The following is a 14,997-nucleotide window of genomic DNA, read 5'->3' on the forward strand; positions in this document are numbered from 1 at the left end:
GGATGAACTCTGCTCCGATGGCGGGAGGTGCGATGATAAAAAGGAGATGAGGGGATCATCTCAAACAATTCCTCAGAGTACTCCCCATGGAACATACGGTACAAAATACAGAGGGAACCGAAGTCCCTCCGCAGACCCAAAGGTTCCAAACGATCCGTGAGAATGGGATTATCGACGATTCGAACGGCCCTCCTCTGTATGGAGTCAAATGGAAGAAGCTGGTATTTGGGAGCCCCGGCCCAGAGTTGGGAGCAGTACTACTCCACGCGAGACCGGACTTGTGCTTTATAAAGCAAAAGTCTTTGTCCAGGCGTGAAATACCGCTTCGCTCTGTTGAGGACTCCCAGTATTTTGGACGCCAACTTGGCTTTGCCTTCCAAATGACTCCGAAATTGGACATCACTCGAACTGTCGACCCCAAGTATCCCGATACTCGCGGAAGGTTGCAGGGATACCTTGGAATTGCGGCGCCATGACAAAGGGGTCCTTCTTCGCAGTGAACGCGCAAACTTGTGTCTTCAACGGGTTGAATTGAACTAAGTTCGATTCACCCCACTCGGAGACTCGCCCCAGAGAGTTCTCCACTTCAGACACAAGCTTAGATCGTCAACTACTAGTAAGATTTGAAAAATTCTTTCAGTGTTAGATAGCCAATTTATTGAGGAAGGCTATAACTAGTACAGGATCCCTGGTACACATCATTTATTACTAACAAGCTGATTTTTCGTGAGTAGCTTCCTTTTGACTAGATGCCCAACTTTTTCCTTACAGTAACGTTGGTAAATGGTAGCTTATTAGGGGTAACAAGGATAAAATATGTTGATTTCCCGAATTTAAAAAATTTATTACTAACCGCCAGCGCTATCAACGCCGATTTCAGCTCATTCAGATATGAAGGAGCAGAAGTTCTGGAACGAACCTTTCTCTTCAGTTCATCCCACACGTGCTCAATAGGATTCCAGCCAGGGCTGAGCCCAGACCAGTCTAATGTGGCGATACCGACTTTTTCGGGGTATTTAGTTGTTACATGGGTAGTGTGACAACGAACGTTATCGTGCATAAGGAGGAAGTCATCACCGATATATCCCGCATAGGGAACGACATGTTCCAGCAGAATATCGGAAATGAACAGGTCCGAAGTTAGACCGCCTCCGCGTCCCCCGCCAGACACGAAAACAAGCTCGGTTTTATCGTCGAAGGAAATGCCAGCCAGCCCACATCATACAAGAGCTGTCCAAATAAGCCACTGTTTCAGCGAAACAGCACTGCACAAATCGCTCCCCAGGCCGCCTGTAGACCCGACCTCTTCGGTCGCTACCGTGCAAACACATCCTGCTCTCGTCGGAGAACAGGACTTGCCTCCATTGCTCAACCTCCCAATTAAGATGGGTGCGAGCAAATTGAAGGCGTGCTTGTCCGTCTAACTTTAACCGTTTCTACAGCGCACGCAGCCGAAGACCTCAAAAGGGAAAAAAAAGCGATTTTGAAACTTTCTTTATTGATGCTCCGCTTGTATTGGTCTTAGCGTGTTGTTATATAGCCATTTTTCATACCGGACCAGTAGTTCCTGAGATAAACGCGTTCAAACAAACAAACTCTTCAGTTTTGTAATGTTTTGCTTTTGCCCGCGATTTTGTCCGCGTGGAATAGTTACTTTGGCATAACGCTTAGTTTTACCCGCCTCTTCATTTACGTAGAAAGTGAAAATATTTTTGAATAATAGAATGTTAAGGAGTTGTTTAAGGTACCAAAATCACGCCTTTTAACAACTTCAATAAAAGAGGAAGTTATCAATTCGACCCTCATTTTTATCTATGTAAGCTCATCGAATTCTCGAGAATGCTTGAACCGATTCTGATAATTCTTTTTTTTTTGTTCGAAAGAGTAGACTTCCCGAATAGTCCTGTTTGCATCAATATCTGATGATGGCATTTTGGAGAAACCCAGAAAAATCTATAATTGTCAAAACCTATCTTGAAGTGATTTGGGTGTTGCAATGTTGTAGTGAATAACGTATTTATTTGGATAGGGATTAATATCATCTTTATAAAAACACCTTCACAAATAATGCTTTATTATAGAACAAATTTGGTTAGCATAAAAAACGTTATAGTGAGCCAACCTTTAAATATAGACATATGCAGTCGCGGATTTTTTTAAAACTTTTAAAGGGGAACAATTTTGTCATGCATTATTTTAGAGTAACTTTAACCGTTTCCGCAGCGGACGCAGCGGAACGTCTCAAAAGGGAAAAATACCCCGATTTTGAAACATTCTTTATTAGTGCTCCGATTGCACTGGTCTTAGCGTGATGTGATATAGCCTATAGTCTTCCTCGATAAATGGACTATCTAACACTGAAAGATTTTTTTAAATTGAAACATTAGTTCCTGAGATTAGCGCGTTTAAACAAACAAACTCTTCAGCTTTATAATATTAGTATAGATAAGTAGGTACCTACTTATATATATTTTTTTTTTTTTTTTATTGCTTAGATGGATGGACGAGCTCACAGCCCACCTGGTGTTAAGTGGTTAATGGAGCCCATAGACATCTACAACGTAAATGCGCCACCCACCTCGAGATATAAGCTCTAAGGTCTCAGTTTTGTATACAACGGCTACCCCACCCTCCGAACCGAAACGCATTACTGCTTCACGGCGGAAATAGGCGGAGTGGTGGTACCTACCCGTGCGGACTTACAAGAGGTCCTACCACCAATGATTACGCAAATTATAATTTTGCGGGTTTGGTTTTTATTACACGATATTATTCCTTCACCGTGGAAGTCAATCGTGAACATTTGTTGAGTACGTATTTCATTAGAAAAATTGGTACACGCCTGCGGGATTCGAACATCGGTGCATCGCTACATACGATTGCACCGGACGTCTTATCCTTTAGGCCACGACGACGATAGATTATTTATTTATATTGTTATGCCCTTATTATGTCGGAAGGTGAACGCGATCGTATAGAAATCGTATGGCACAAGGACAATCGCGGTCGAAGAAAAAAACTTAGGAGTTAAACATCTATTATAGTCTAGTTTTATTATTTACGCCAGTGACGACAGCGACTCTTCGTTATGTCAACGATGAGGAGCCAACTCCTTCCACCAGCTCAGGTGCTACCATAAATTAAATCCAAGGGGTAGCACTATTAGAAAATGATAGTGACGACGGCGACACATAATCATCATATCTTCGAGGGCGCCAGCAATCGGTCCGCATTGATGAGTCTTCGTCTTCATGGCGTGATCTAGATACTGGTGTCCCTCAAGGCGGAATTCTCTCCCCTTTGCTTTTCTCTCTCTTTATCAATCTCATAACTCAGTCCCTTCAGTGTTCGTATCACCTGTACGCTGACGACCTACAGCTGTACTCGCAGGCTACTGTGGACTGTATGTCTGAAGCGGTTCGCAGAGTGAATGGGGATCTAGAGGCTATATGCGATTGGTCTGGTAGGTTTGGTTTGACGGTCAATCCAACCAAATGTCAGGCGATTATTATTGGTAGTCCCCGTTTGTTGGGACGATTAGATTTTAGCTCACTCCCACCCGTAACTTATAATGGAGCAATTATACCTTTGAGCCCATCAGTCAAAAACCTTGGACTGTATATGGATTCTAGACTTGATTGGAAGTTGAATGTGAAGGTGTTGAATGTTAGTCGGAAGGTTACTGGATCTCTGCGCGCCCTTTATCGCTTCAAGAACTTTCTCCCTTTCAAGATAAAGTTGATGCTTGTTCAAGCTTTAATCCTGCCCATAATTGACTATGGAGATGTATGCTATCTTGACCTGAATGCAGACCTTTTGAACAAACTCGACCGCCTTCTCAACAACTGCATTCGTTTCATTTTTAATCTTCGCAAGTATGACCACGTGTCTACTTACCGTTCCGAAATAAATTTTCTTCCTATACGCGAGCGCCGCAATCTACATGCTCTTACTGCGCTTCATTCTATACTAACATGCCCAACTCCTCCCTCCTATCTGACTCAGTACTTTAAATATTTACATTCTTCGCACGATAAGGACTTGCGTTCCTCTAATAATTTACTCCTTCACTGTCCCACGCACAACTCTAGTTTGGTCCGTTCGTCTTTCGTAGTTCAATCTGTTCAACTTTGGAATTCACTTCCTCTTAATGTTAGGATGATCACTGATCGCCTAACTTTCAAAATAAAGGTACGCCAACTTTTTCTGGAGAAACTTAAAAACTTAACAATTTGACTTGCAATGTGTGTTCTGTGCAATATACTATTTTCTTGTACTATATATATATATATATATATGTATATGTGGTTCTATTTCTTTGTTATATTTTAAGTTGTGTCTAAGTGTGTATATGAATATGTATGTGAATATGTGAGAGAGATTATATATAGATATATGTGTAAATTTTATATTATTATCATGATATAAAATTGTGTACGTTGTTTGTGTGCTTATATATATATATATATATATATATATATATACCGTGTATGTGTTTGTATATTGTATAATGTAGTTTGGTTGTTTCACATTAAGTTATGCACCTACCACAGGATTCTCTACACCACCCTTGGTTGACTGGTAGAGAATGCCTCAGGCATTAAGTCCGCCATTGTACTTATGTGCATTAAGTTGAATAAATAAATAAATAAATAATTTTTAATATTAAGCATATTTTTTTTAAATAAACTTCTTATCTTTTAATTGTATTTTATTTATAACACCTAATACACTTCACGAATTCCTCTCTTTTCTTTAACTTTCTTCTAAACACACAGGCTTAAAAACAAATTATGGCAAATAAAAAATTAAATAAAATAAAATTAAATTATATGCGGGCAATAAAAGTAACAATTTTTTGTTGCAATGTGCACTATGCGCGACATTACCCCCACTACACCAAAACCTTGCCAACTTACGTGCCGCTTATTTTTATTATTTTTTTCCTACCTATGCTGATAGCCTTGAGAGGCTATTTCAGCTTCGCCCTAACGTTAGTAGATGAGCTCGCGGGGCTCAACCGGAGAGTTGCTAACACTGACCCTAGCAAGAGCAGTGTTTCGCAGAATCTACCACCGGATCGGAAACTCGACCCACTGAGAAGATCCGGCGAGAAACTCAGTGGGCTGTGTCTATGGGTTAGTTCGCTCGTCGAGCCCTTCGTCGCAAGCGACGGGTTCGACGAGGACGGTGACCGGTGCTTGTGGTGCCTAAAAGCACCGTTAATGGATCAGGAGGATCCGTAATGACGTGCTTTGGGCGACGTCGACGGTTTACCATTCGGTCTACTGGGTCGGGTATGTAATTTCCAGCGGCTACGATGAGAGGGTTCTCATGTCGTGCCGCCTTCTCAAAATGGCGCAGCGATGCCGACTGTAGATACTTACTAAAAGAGTCGAGCTCCAGGTCGTCGTGGAGATCCACATTCCTAAGGAACCAAGGCGCTCCGACGGCTATCCTGCAGAATCGTGATTGAATAACCTGAAGGGATTTCAAGTGGGTGCGGGCTGAGTGAGCGAGCACTACGCTTGCATACGTCATGACGGGGCGTATACAAGTTTTGTAGAGAGTTACCTTATTACGGAGGGACAGTTTGCTTCGACTACAAAGCATTGGATAGAGTCGTCCTAGAATAAACGCGGCGCGGTCGCGTACCGTTTTTATATGGGGACGGAATGTCATCCCTCTGTCGAGGGTGACGCCTAGATATTTGACCTTCGAGACCCACTGTATGGGCTGGCCAAAGGGAGTGATGGGACTAACGGCGGAGGTGTTTGCGCGCCTACTACGGAGTGGGATGCTCGAAGTGATGTTCGGACGGCGACCCCTTTTGAAGAGCACCGCTGCGCTTTTCGTGGGGTTGATGTCAATTCGCCACTTCCGGAACCACTGTCCCATGGTGGCTACTGCGATCTGGAGTCGCCGATGAAGCAGCGACATCTTCCTACACGAGTAGTAGATAGCCGTGTCATCGGCGAAGAGCGCTAGATGGGTCTCCGGAGACCGGGGTATATCATTGATATACAAACTAAATAATAACGGGGAGAGCGCGGAGCCTTGCGGGACTCCGGCAGTCAGTTGACGGGGGCGAGAACGATTTCCCTCTACTCGATATCGAAACGAACGGTTCGACAAGAAGTCTCGTATGATGAGCACGAGTCTGTCTGGCACTCCCATGTTGTACAGTTTGTAAATTAAACCGTTGTGCCAGACTTTGTCGAACGCCTTCGCGATGTCGAAGAAGAGGGCGCCGGTCGGGATTTGTTTACGCCTATTTAGTCCTATCAGAATGTGCTCCGTGAGGCGGTGCACTTGTTGTACGCACGAGTGTTTAGAGCGGAATCCGAACTGTTCGTCTATGAGAATTTTGTTCGCGGTAACAAAATCCCAGAGGCGTTTCCTAAGGAGCCGTTCGTAAATTTTTCCTATCGTCGGGAGGAGACTAATCGGACGGTAACTAGAAGTTTCGTTTGTCGGTTTGCCCGGCTTATGTATACCGATAACGTCCGCTTCTTTCCACACCGCAGGAAAGATGCAGTGCGTCATAGCGGCATTTAAAATTGTAGCCAACATTGCTATCAGTTGGACTGGCAAGAGTTTTAGCGCGCGGTTGCGGATGCCGTCGGAGCCGGGTGCCTTCCTAGGTTGGAAGTTGTGGATAGCGTCTCTAACTTCGTCAGTGGTAATGGGGGGTAACGCGTCCGAGGGCGGCAGGGAAGCTCTGCGCTCGACCTCCCGGTCGACTAACTCGGTGTGTTCGGGGTCCGCGTGTTGAGTGCTGGTGGTGCACTGCTCTTGCAGTGCATCGGCCAGCAGCTCAGCCTTGTCATCGTCATCGAATGCCGGTGGTTGGCCTGAAGGGCGTACGAGGGGAGGCATAGTAGCGGTAGTTTCGGATTTGAGAGTCCTAGCTAGTCGCCAGTATGCTTGGTGGGAGGGCGCGAGTTGTTCTAAATAACTATGCCAATTATCGTTACGCGCGTCGCTTAAGCGGGAGTGGACTTCGCGTTGTAGACGACGCATCCGAATCCGGTTTGAATGCGTGGGAAGACGATCGTAGGCCCGGATTGCCGCGTTCCTAACTCTTAAGAGATTCCTAAGATCGGGGGACAGTCTGATGCGGTGGAAGCTGTCCTCCACATCGACTTCTTTTGAAGATCTAATGATCGCGGAAGAGATGTGTTCGGTAATGATGTTTATGGATTCGACGGTGTCCTCGGGGGATGGATTCGAATCCGGGCCGTAAGGGAGGATTGGCGGAGCGGCGTCGGCTAGGCACGTGCCCAGCTTATTCCAATCCACCATGGTCCTCGTAACAGTGACTGGGTTGTGAGGGCGACCGAGCTGCATAACGACAGGTCGGTGGTCTGAGTCGAGCTCTGACATTGCTTCGATGGAACGCAAGCGCAGAGTTACGTTCCTAAGCAATGCCAGGTCTATAGTGCTCGGACGGAGCGCGATGTTATACGGATAACATGTTGGAGTTGGGGGACCGACTATTTCAAAGGTGAGGTCGTCTATAAACGCGTCGAGACGCCTACCGTTAACGTTTGTACGATGGCAGTTCCACCTAGTGTGGTGGCAATTTAAATCGCCTGCCAGGATGACGGAGTCTCCCATGCCGAACAGTGACTCGATGTCACTGCTCAGGAGGGGCTTGTCCGGGGGGAGATAAACGGATGCGATGACGATCGGCTGGTGTCCCGTCAGCGAGATACGGCACACTGACGCCTCGATATGTAAGAGCGAGGGAGTATCGAGAGGGACAACGTGCAGGGCCCGTCTATAGTAAATGGCAGTCCCGCCTTTGGAGGCGGTGAGTCTGTCATTCCTAACCATGACGTAGTTCGCGACTTTCGGGTCGCGACGCGAGGGCTTCAGACAGGTCTCCTGCACTAACAAGATATCTATAAGATTGTCGCGGAGGAATTCGAAAATTTGATCGCGTTGCCGCGCGAGTCCGTTAGCATTGTAGAATGCTAACGTAAGGGAATACGGTTTTTCTCTACCTTTTTGCGCCATTGATTACCGGTAAAGATTTTATAACGTACGCGACACGGACTCGTAAACGTCCATGTGACCGAAAGCGGCCGCGAGCCGCTGTTCGGGGGTTACCGACCTACGGATAGCGTCAGCGAACGATCGCAGACGGTCGAAGTTCACCGCGGTGACGAAGTCGCGCACGAGCGCGAAGTCGTTGGCGGCAGAGGGTTGCGGGGGACGGAACGCGGGCGCGGGGCGAGGTGCGAGCAGGGGCTGGGGCGCGGGGCGTGTCGCGAGCGGGGGCGGGGGTTCGGTTTGCGTTCCCGCCTTCGTATACGGCAGCGGCTTTTTCCACGCTGAAACCGTGGGAACTGCAGCCGGCACGAAGGCAGGTTTCGGCACTGAGGGTGCCGAAGTCTTTGGGCCGACGGTTCGCGGAGCTGGGAGGGTTGAACGCTTGCGCGGAGCCCTAGGACATCCACGGTAGTTCGCGGGGTGCCCTTGCTTAAGGCATAGGACACAACTTGGGGGTTCGGTCGCGGTTTCCCTATCTCTAACGCAATCTAACGTAGCGTGATCGCCGAGGCACTTCACGCAGCGGGGACGCGCGTGGCAATTACGCGCGTCGCTTAAGCGGGAGTGGACTTCGCGTTGTAGACGACGCATCCGAATCCGGTTTGAATGCGTGGGAAGACGATCGTAGGCCCGGATTGCCGCGTTCCTAACTCTTAAGAGATTCCTAAGATCGGGGGACAGTCTGATGCGGTGGAAGCTGTCCTCCACATCGACTTCTTTTGAAGATCTAATGATCGCGGAAGAGATGTGTTCGGTAATGATGTTTATGGATTCGACGGTGTCCTCGGGGGATGGATTCGAATCCGGGCCGTAAGGGAGGATTGGCGGAGCGGCGTCGGCTAGGCACGTGCCCAGCTTATTCCAATCCACCATGGTCCTCGTAACAGTGACTGGGTTGTGAGGGCGACCGAGCTGCATAACGACAGGTCGGTGGTCTGAGTCGAGCTCTGACATTGCTTCGATGGAACGCAAGCGCAGAGTTACGTTCCTAAGCAATGCCAGGTCTATAGTGCTCGGACGGAGCGCGATGTTATACGGATAACATGTTGGAGTTGGGGGACCGACTATTTCAAAGGTGAGGTCGTCTATAAACGCGTCGAGACGCCTACCGTTAACGTTTGTACGATGGCAGTTCCACCTAGTGTGGTGGCAATTTAAATCGCCTGCCAGGATGACGGAGTCTCCCATGCCGAACAGTGACTCGATGTCACTGCTCAGGAGGGGCTTGTCCGGGGGGAGATAAACGGATGCGATGACGATCGGCTGGTGTCCCGTCAGCGAGATACGGCACACTGACGCCTCGATATGTAAGAGCGAGGGAGTATCGAGAGGGACAACGTGCAGGGCCCGTCTATAGTAAATGGCAGTCCCGCCTTTGGAGGCGGTGAGTCTGTCATTCCTAACCATGACGTAGTTCGCGACTTTCGGGTCGCGACGCGAGGGCTTCAGACAGGTCTCCTGCACTAACAAGATATCTATAAGATTGTCGCGGAGGAATTCGAAAATTTGATCGCGTTGCCGCGCGAGTCCGTTAGCATTGTAGAATGCTAACGTAAGGGAATACGGTTTTTCTCTACCTTTTTGCGCCATTGATTACCGGTAAAGATTTTATAACGTACGCGACACGGACTCGTAAACGTCCATGTGACCGAAAGCGGCCGCGAGCCGCTGTTCGGGGGTTACCGACCTACGGATAGCGTCAGCGAACGATCGCAGACGGTCGAAGTTCACCGCGGTGACGAAGTCGCGCACGAGCGCGAAGTCGTTGGCGGCAGAGGGTTGCGGGGGACGGAACGCGGGCGCGGGGCGAGGTGCGAGCAGGGGCTGGGGCGCGGGGCGTGTCGCGAGCGGGGGCGGGGGTTCGGTTTGCGTTCCCGCCTTCGTATACGGCAGCGGCTTTTTCCACGCTGAAACCGTGGGAACTGCAGCCGGCACGAAGGCAGGTTTCGGCACTGAGGGTGCCGAAGTCTTTGGGCCGACGGTTCGCGGAGCTGGGAGGGTTGAACGCTTGCGCGGAGCCCTAGGACATCCACGGTAGTTCGCGGGGTGCCCTTGCTTAAGGCATAGGACACAACTTGGGGGTTCGGTCGCGGTTTCCCTATCTCTAACGCAATCTAACGTAGCGTGATCGCCGAGGCACTTCACGCAGCGGGGACGCGCGTGGCAATTACGCGCCGAGTGGCCATATAGCTGGCATCTGTAGCACTGCCGGGAGTGCCACGTTTATGGGGGTCTTCGATGGAGACCCCGGATAAGCCGCAAACTTTCGAGAGGCATGAGATTTTCTTTTTGGCCTCCGGGGTTGGCTCCAACGCGACGAGTATCATGTTGTAGGGCTGCTTGCCCCGCCCACTGTGCATCCGATGCACACTAACTATAGGGAGTGACTGAGCGATCAGGTCCTCCTTAACGTAGTCTATGTCCAACTCCTTGGGGACTCCGCGTATTACTACGCGGAGCTCGCGGTCCTCCTGAAGAGCATAGGTGTGGAAACCTATGTTCTCCTTTCAGAGGTATGAAGAGAGGGCCCTATGGTCTCCCGGCGTTGCGACCTTTATCTGAATCCCATGCGCGACGTTACGCGCATGGGTGTAGTTAATTTTGTTTGCCTGAAGGGCCTGGGATACTCGATTCCACGCTGTCTTCTCTTGAAGTATCAGCGGGGGCGGGGCAGCTACTTTAGGAGCGGGCGCGGGCTTGGGACGCGGCGGCGGGGTTACGCGGCGAGCGGAGTCCGACTCCGGTGTCACGACTACCTGCGGGCGGGAGGCGGTCGCGGATTTTGTCTGCTTCGTCGTGGAGCTCCGGGACTCCACGGCGCGAGTACGCTTTTTACCGCGCGTTACGGTTTGGAACCCATCCGAAGTTCCAGGCTGAGGGCTTGACGCGGATTCTAAATCCATCTCCGATTCGGTATCGGAGCCTGAACTCGAAACGATCGAGGTCGCGACGGACGAAGCGCGCTATGACGTAAACGACGCGGGCGCGGGGGTGGGGGTAGCGCTAGGCGCTTCGTGAGTCGCTACGTCGGAACGTGCGCTCGAACTTGACGCGGCGGCGGGGGGCGCGCGGCGTGCCTCCGAGGCACGTTTGAAATACGCGGCGACGGACGCGGGGGGGGAGGGATTGCCACGGGCGGCCCTATACTCTAAGTACTCGGCCCTAATTGACGGGTACCTATCCCGGAGGAACCCGACAATATCCCTAACATCTTCTTGCTTCATTCTTCGGTCTTCTTGCCCGGGGGGGGGGCGGCCCCGGGACTTTTGTTGAACTCGCCGAAAGGCGAGGCCCCGGATAGGATTTGTAACCCCCCTGTGCTGCAGGACAGCAAGGAGCAGGGGGGGGGAATGCCTATGCCGTGAAAACGGCAATTGGCGGGGAAAAGGAAAGGAACCCGCTCGGGCTGTATAATGCGTGCCGCTTACTATACCGTCACAGTTTTTATTTGATTGAGTGAAGCGAGCCGCGACTGCATGCTGCACTACGCGGCTCCTTGTCGCGGCGTCTTCATTAGTGAAGCGAACAGCCAACGGTGTCCCACACACCGCGCACCGGTTAATCACACTAATTGCGAGTGCAATTACCAGTCCACCGAACAAATACCGCTTGGTCATTTTCCAACCAACTAATGTTGTATGGGTATATGGGTTGTATTAGTCGTGTACTATTTTCTTTTGTAATAATTTTTTTAGGTCTGCAAGACAATAAAGTGGGCGGTCAACCTGAGGTCATCAGGTGACCGGCGTCCGTGCACGCAAGCCGGACCGGGACGAGGCGCCTCAACTGGGAGACTCTCGATGAAAATATTCTTTGAGAAACAATTAATACAATCCACCACACTACACACGAATCTTAAGCGCACCATGTGTACAAATACGTCTGGCCACCTTCTACATACATATACATAATAATATCTCAATGGCGTAGCATCCGTCATCTGCCACAATATATGCTAATTTCTTTATATCCTCCAAGTTGTGTAATTACAAGCGTCGACGAGGGAGTGAGCCACTTAAACTTTGAACTGCGGCCGATTACTCACATGCTCCTACAAGTGTATCGCCGCGCGCCGGGGAGTCGACATTACGAGTTCATGACTCTACAATGAATTTATAATTCTTTTGAAATACTTTTAATGTCGGTAGATAAGCACCTAGCCATTAGAAACCACAAGGCACTATATTCTGATCAGTTCTGAATGTCGGAAATATGTTCGTATGTACAATTAGGAGGCAGGAATAGACACACTCAAAAACCGAATGGGAATCGAACCCTGGTCTCGGGACCGTCTCTGTGTGTTATATGGGTTTAGTAATACATAGAAGTTGTTTCATTTCTAATAAATTAATTTTATATAATGTAAAATTTAATATCGATATAAGCTGTCGTCGATATAAGCTGAAAAATATATGCTCATAATTCCTTGTACGACGCCCGTGATATGCGCCTCTCCTATTCTAGTCTGACCCCGCACAGACAATCCTACTGTATGCTGCATCGCCCTTATATCCGGATCTGTGATGGCTTCACGGCGAAAATGGACAAAACAGCGCAATACCCGTGTGGGCTCGCCGCCTGTCCGCCGCGGCGCCGGTGACTTGCAGGTGTGTGTGTGTGTGCATATAAACGAAATAATAGTCTGCAAATATATTTTACAAACACAACAGATTCTTACGAATTCCTTAGGAACGGGAAAACAGTATCATTTGTAATAATATTACTATCAACTAATATAACTATAATATGAGACCGCTCTTTATCTTACAATAGAGACGATCCAATAAAACATATAAGTATTATCGAATAACATTAGAAAAGTATCGATACGCACGCAACTTGTTAATTTCTCTAATCAGTACTCTATTATTTCCATTGTATTCGTAAGTATCAAATTGTAAATATAATTATTATGCTTAAACTTTCTAGTTTCGAATGATTGACTGTAAAACTGGTGATTGTTCGTGCTCAAACTATGACATTTTGCGTCACTTATTCACACGTAATGATAAATTTAATATAAGAATATCCTAGTTTTTTCTCGCTCATCAATTTTCTGAGTTCTGACTGAGTGTAGATTGAATATTTTGGTCTCAAGCGACGGGGCGCTTTAGTGTGTTCAACTACCAAATACTGTTCCATATTGGTGGTGGTCTGGTGGTGACACGATCAAGTATCCACTTAACACCAGGTGGGCTGTGAGCTCGTCCACCTATCTAAGCAATAAAGACAAATAAAAAAAGTGATTTACCAGGGGACAAAAAACCAAATCGCATCGAGTCGTGTCAAAACATCTCTAGTCACGAAATGAAATCGAAATAAAATAGTAGAAGGAAAATGATGCTTTCGCAATAGTACCTATCCAATTTGGTTTGAAGTCGAATATCCCGCTCTGTTTAAACATATCATACATACGAGTACATACGTAGCGTATTGTAGTTATTTTCGTATTGTTACACTCGGTATGTGCGTATTATTTGGTACCAACAAGATCCATTGACACAATCAATTTCATCTATAGAACGCTCACATAATTGAAAACAATAAGACATTTAATCTTGTTTTTATATATACTCGTACTGTGTCAGCGCAGTTTCTACTAGGATCATTTCGGGATCCGGATGACGCGACAGACCCAAGGGGCGCGGCCCGTGTGGGTCCACCCACCCGACCACTCCGCCGACTACTGTATTAGACATTACTGTATTTCACAACAATTCATTTAAATAAGTTTTTAAAACTTTACTAAATTGCAGTTCCTGTTTTTAATTAAGTTAATATTCATGTTTGTAATTAACTTGAGTGTCATAATAAAGTCATAAGCTTGACATTTTAGAGTACAATACAAGCAAGCTCTTTACACAATCGGGCAAGATTTTGCCTAAAGAGCTGGCAAGCGTAGCGTAGCGTAGCGTAGCGTAGCAAAGTAAATTCCAATTTGAAGAGAGGCACAACCGTGAAATAAACTATTAGAGACATCAGCACCAACTCAATGTGGATGGCAGCAATCGCACTGGGATATCTGTGGGCTTTTATTATCCATCTACGTACCGTTATCGAGACAGTCTGCTCTGTAATAGCTAGGACTGCAATAAATGAATACATTAGTAATCCAACAGTCTCAGGTTTCAAAATGGCGTATCATGCATAGACTCTGGACCAGGTCGAGAATCTATCAGCCCCGATAAAATTAAAAATAATCTAAATACATATAGTCATATAACTAAAATATTATAAACAATGTATATTGATACCGATTGACCCTTCTGTGTATTTCCTTACACTACATAAATCTCTGAACCGTATTCCACAGTGAGACTAAAAAACAAAGGACCAGTGTTTATTTGAAGTGATTGTTATTTGGCCTCCTTTGTGTGATAAGCTTGCGGAGAGCCGTTACACTGATAGAGGCTGTAGACAGGAGGGATCGATCCCCACAGCGCTCCACCGCTCTCTGACTTTATTTTGTGAAATTTAATGGTGCTATACATAGAAATATGGCTGAATAAACATTGAGTATTCAAGTAGTGTTGTCGGCGCGTGGATGCGACACTTCATGCTCATCCTCACAATGAGCGGCGAGGAAATATTATACTTTTTACGAGCTTTAATGACAATCACTTTACGAGAAAAACCTTTGTACCTTAATATAAACAGGATTAAAAATACAATAGCAGAAATACAGTCAAACCGCTACATACTGCTCAGGACCCTTCTCAAACCTGGCTTGAAAACAGATACAGTAAAGATTAGGAGACAGTACTGATACTACAGACTGCGAGCAAGCCGTGCCGGTAGCGTGAAAGTAACCAGCGTCGTGTCAACCAGCTATCTCAACTCGCTCGCAACTCCCCAACAGCCATTAAAACTATTGTCATGAAAAAAGTGTCGCTTATTAAATTCTTTATTTCAGATAATAATCCATATAAATGTTAGTAA

Source organism: Bombyx mandarina, chromosome 03 (assembly GCF_030267445.1).
Source record: "Bombyx mandarina strain Sakado chromosome 03, ASM3026744v2".
In the NCBI taxonomy this organism is placed as follows: domain Eukaryota; kingdom Metazoa; phylum Arthropoda; class Insecta; order Lepidoptera; family Bombycidae; genus Bombyx; species Bombyx mandarina.